We start from the raw sequence: 6,000 nt of genomic DNA on the forward strand, positions 1-6,000 counted from the left end.
TGTGAAAAATATGATGAGCTTAAAAAAATATTGAAAGACATGAAAGATTTATGTATGCTCGAAGTCAGTGGGAGAAAAGAAAATATACGTACAAAATGAGCTTTTATTTAAAGAACTTAATGTGCTTTACATTGTTTGACTTTCATAAGTAGAAGAATAAACTTATTTACAGTGATGTTTAGCATGTCTCTTCTTACAAAATTAAGGTTTGGGGTCCTGATTATAAAGGATTAGTGACACTTTACACATATGGGTCACTTATATAATTTACTTAATGTTAACTTGAAATAAGTATGTGGGAAGGGTTGCTGATCATTAATTATACTTGTGCATGCTATAAACAACATATTTTGAGTTATTGTTTATTGATGTTAAAAAAATTGTTTGATATTGATCCCCTCTTCATTTGTGACGAAAATGAGGAGAGTGATTATTTCAATAGGGGGAGAGACTATATCAATATCATCTATATCATTATATCTTTATACCTTGAGAGAAAACTGCATGTTAGGGAGAGATTGATTAGAGTTCGCAGTAAGGGGAGATTGATTAGTTTCATTGTATTCCATATCATAATGCATAGCTATTTGAATTTTTGATGTTTTGTAATATTAACGTTTCGATTGGAGTTTTGATTGACATTAGTATTACTTCTTATTCTAGAATGCTTATGTATTATCATGTGCCTAATTGCTATATCTCCTGTATCACATGCATTTACACGTGGTATTTGAGTTATGGATTTCAGGAAACAGGTTTAACAAAGAATGTAAGAAATAGAGTTAGGGTAAATTAGATTTTTGTGTTTTTTCTACCTTGACTTTAATTGTATAATTCTATCATAGAATGCCAAAGAGGGAGTTTGTTAAGTTTTATGTTGGCAATTCTGTGAACAAAAGTACTAAAATCATTATGTTGTCAAAAGTCAAGGTGTTAGTTGCAATATTGTATAATTGAGTTTGGTAGGTTAGGTTTTGAATTCAAAATAAGGAAAGAAGAGACGTCAGAATTTTGCCAGCCTGTTGCCTGGACGTTGTTCGAGCGACAAAAATAGAAACCCTGTCACTTACCTGTCGCCTATGTCTCTCTCGAACGGTAGTTATATATGAAAACCCTAGTTCGCATTTTTGAAGAGTTTTACGTGGCCCAAATTACCTAATTGCATTCAACTATAAATATCCAATGCCTTGGCACGAAATTTGGGTAGTTGTTCATTTTGTTGCCTCTTCACATTATTCCTTGAAGATTTAATAACACAATCCATGGTGAGATCATTCTATTCATTCTTGAATTCATACAGCCACGCTTGGAAAAAACATCAAATCTATTGAATCCAAAACACCCACTTCCTAAACACCCTTAGGAAGATATTTTCTCAATTGCACTTTAGATGCTAGTGAAATTGAGAGATGTTGGACTGCAAGCGCAGGAAGAGTATAATAATTGGTCATTCGTGGTGATCCACTTGGAAAAGACAGTTGTTGGAGATCGGGAGCTGGTGGTTTCAATGGGATCTTGGAGGTTATAATAAGTAGATTGCGAAGTCTAGTGGAGTTGGCTAAGCAGCATCTAATTACAAATCCATATTTTCTACGGTGGAGGTAACTGACTGGGTACCTGAGTTTTCATCTAGTTCGGTTTCTCTATTAACATATCTAGTGTTATTTACTGTTTCCTTATTACAAACTATGGCAATTCAACTTAGAATAATTAGATTGTTTGACTAACCATAAGTGACTCGTTGCTTTTAATTGTGTTAATTCTGCACTTAAGGTCAAACTTAATTGGTGATCTAGAACCTTTTTGATCGGAACCATAAAAAATATCACAAACAATCCTATGACCCTAAAATCAATAGAGCACAATATCCAAACTGAGCAAAATAAAGTATTCAAACGCACGATGTATCATAGATAGAATGGACTACGAACATGAGAGCCTTAATCAAAGAGAGGAAGATGAAAGAAGCCAAGACAACAATGATGTTAAAGTGAGCAGCCCCAACCACAATGCAAGTATGATAAGTGTATTTTATATACTTATTAGAGGCCTTAAAACAATGATATTTAGTGTTTCTCTGATGAATTATGGTCTAAATTGTTGCAATTGATGTTGAATAGGTAAAAGTCAATATTGTTACAAAAAAGTAGAAGAAACGAGAGGAAAACCCGAAAAGAGCGAAATTCAAAAGTTGGGGACCAAGTTGTAACAATTCAATAGTTGATCCAGACCATGAATCGAAGATTGAAAATGTTTGGAGGTCAAATTGAATATTTTGGAAGCTGGAGGACTTGAATTGAATCAAAGAAGACATGGATTGCAAGAATAAAAAGACTCAAGGGTTGAATTGCATTATTTTGAAAGATGGAGGACTTGAAGAATAATATAACATTAGATTCCTATTTAGAGTCAAATATTGTTGCTGGTGCTATATATATATATATATATATATCATAGAAAACGTGAGCAGCTTTGGGGAGGAAGCAATCAATTTTATAGATTTTTTACACACTTTCTGCCAGATTGATTGACACAGACAGAGAGAGAAGAGAATTGAGGAGCAGCCAATTTAATATATTTTTCCACCGAAATTGAGGCAGTCAATTATATATTTTTTTTGCACACACTTTCTGTCAAAGGAGATTGATATAGATGGGAGCTACTTTATTAAATAGAAAGACGCACGGAAATTGATGCAGCAGCTTGGAATTCTTTGTTGAAATTTAATAGTTACATACACGAAGTTTGAGGCAGTTTTTGGAGAAAAAAAATTAAAAACAGCAGCAGCTGGGAAAGGAGACGGTAGACAATATAATTGGAAATTATTTACGTTCCATCAATTTTTGGTGATGTCTTCCATAATTTCTTGTTTTTTCTCTATTAATATGAGTAGCTAAATTTAATTTTTAGGATGAATAATATAACTGATTTGAGATCCTTTATTTATTTTAGAGATTCTCGTTATTCTATATTTTAGGTGTGGATTTTAATTATGGTTTTAATGCTTTGAATTTTCTGGTCAATTATTCAATGATTTCGTGAACAATAATTATGTAGATATGCAAATTTTTGTTTAGACCACATACTAAAATTCGATAAATTAATATAACATGTAGAGCTACCTATATTAATTGTTGAGGTCCTATAGGAATCTTTAAAACTGTTATTTCGTTTAAATAATGTTGATTCGTATAGAGATATGGAATTGAATTATTTAAATAGATTCAATGAGAACTCGAGAGGGGTAAATTGAATACCATAGAAGAATTCGACCGAACACTACTTTAATTTTATGAATCTCGATATTAGAAGTAAATATGACCAATAGGTGAATTTGTTCCTCCCTAATATCCATTTATTATTTGAATGCTCAATCGTTTATTGTGTACATTAAATTTTGTTATGTAGATTTAAAATTAAATCCAATCATCATTTTTATTTATTTTCGTCAAATATAAGTTAGGATAATAAATTGAGCATTAAGAGTATAATCCTCGTGAGAATGATAATTCGGACTTAAAAGGTCCATTTTACTACTTGTTACGATCCGTACACTTGTGGAATAAAATCGACAACAAGTTTTTGGCGCCTTAGTCAGGGACTATTACTTTTAGTCTTAATTAATTAATTTATTTATTTATATTTTTAATTGTCATTTGATTTGTTTATTTTCTTTTATTTACAGAAAAAAGGTGTTCATTGTATGCTCTGTGTCCAAGGCGACGATCTTGAACCATTTGATTCGAAAATAAAACGTACTTTTAGACGAAGAAGCAAGGAACACAAAAAAATAGTAACATCAAATGGCTGACAATCTAAACAATGATATCCCTATACAGCCAATTGGACAAATGGCCGCAAAAGATCAACGGCAAGAGCAAAGGGAAGTAAATGAAGGGGACTTGCCAGTGTCTATGTTCTTAATGCCTATAGCAGCACCTACACGGTCCAGTATTGAGTATCCAGATTTTGGGGTAAAAAACTTCCAGATAAGGGCTGTCTGGATTAATTTGATGAGTAATACTTTACAATTCTATGGGCTACCCCATGAGAATCCAAACACACATATCTCGAGATTTCTCAGAAATCGCTAAAATTGTCATGCTCTCGGGGTTAATGAGGATGCCATCAAGCTGCAATTATTCCCATATATACTGAAAGATACAACATTGGAATGACTGGATGTCGATCCTGATGGAAGTATTACCACATGGAAGGAACTGACCAGGAAATTCTGCAATAAATTCTTTCCACCTGCTAAAGTAGCAAAAATCAGATTGAGAATTCAAACCTTTCAACAGAAAGATAGAGAAAGCTATAACGAGGCCTGTAACAGATTTAAGGAGTTGATGAGGAAGTGTCCAAATCATAGGATTACTATCGAAAATCAAGTACAGTATTTCTACACGGGACTTTCATCACTGTCCAAATCTCAAGTAGATTCCTCAGTAGGCTGATCGATCATAGGGAAATCAGTGCAACGACGTATGGATCCGTTTGAGTTCATTGCTATTACTCACTCTATGTTTTCATTAGAAAGAGTGGTACCTCCAAAAGCAGCGGGAATATATGAATTGGACAACACAACATCTACCAGTGCCCAAATAGTAACATTAACAAAATAGGTAGAGTTATTGGTGAAATCACAAACAAAGGAAGCACATGCAGTGATAATTGGCTCATTCTGCGAAAACTGCAGGGCAAATCACCTAACAAAAAATTGCACTTATATGGGCTTTCCAAAGGAACAAGTCAACTTCATTCAGAATGGCTCTCGAAATTTTAATCCGTTTGCTCAAACATACAACCCGGCATGGAGACAACACCCAAACTTCAATGGTCGAATAATCAGCAAAGGAGCAGTTCAAACAATAACTAGCCAAAGAAAAAACCAAGTTTAGGAGAGATGTTCAACCAATACATGCAGAAGATAGACAAGGTGTTCCAGCAGATTGACACTAACTTTCAGAATCAACAAGCATCCATTGAGAAACTAGAAACTCAAATTGGTCAAATAGCGTAATAGCTTACAGAACGCCACAAGAGACATTGCCAGGCAACACAATGGTCAATCCAAAAGAGCAAGTACAAGCAATTACAACTAGAAGTGGGGTGTAACTTCCAGAGATACATGTGAAGAGACCAGACAGAAAAGACAAAGAAGTAATGGGTGAAGAGGCTGGGACAGAAGCAGAGTCTGAACAACCAACTAACGAGGAGGATGAAAGGAAAGAAACACCCACAGTGAGAGCACCCAGTCCCGTGAAAGCCTATGTTGTAATTCCCTTCCCTCAAAGGTTACAGAGAAAGAAATTGGACAAGCAGTTTGCTAAGTTTGTGGAGATTTTCAAAAACACTGCACATCAATATCCCGTTTGCAAAAGCAATTGCCCAAATGTCCAGCTATGCAAAATTCTTGAAGGAGATCCTATCTAACAAAAGGAAGCTGGAGGAACATGAGACAGTCTGCCTAAACGAAGAGTACAGTGCAATTCTATTAAGAAAACTACCTCCTAAACTTAAAGATCTAAGGAGTTTCAAAATACCTTGCACAATTGAGTCTAAATATTTTTTAGCATTCTTTATGTGATTTGAGTGTCAGTGTTAACCTTATGTCTCTCTCTGTTTACAGATCTTTTGGATTAAGAGAAGCAAAACCTACAACCATCTCGTTGCAACGGGCTAACAGATCGATCAAACGATCGAAGGGGATTATTGAACATATGCTAGTCAAAGTTGACAAATTCATTTTTCTGATCGACTTCATTATTTTGGACATGGAGGAGGCTTCTAACATTCATTTGATCTTGGAAAGACCCTTCTTGGCTACCGGAAGAGAACTGATTGATGTTTACAATGGAAAGATGATTTTTCGGGTAGATAATGAGCAAGTCATATTCAATGTGTTCAAGGCGATGAAACATCCATTGACTTCGAACACGTGCTACCAAGTAGATGTTCTTGAAGAGCTTGTGGCAGGTACATTTGAGAAAGGCATCA

This window comes from Olea europaea, unplaced genomic scaffold (assembly GCF_002742605.1).
Source record: "Olea europaea var. sylvestris unplaced genomic scaffold, O_europaea_v1 scaffold419, whole genome shotgun sequence".
Lineage (NCBI taxonomy): Eukaryota > Viridiplantae > Streptophyta > Magnoliopsida > Lamiales > Oleaceae > Olea > Olea europaea.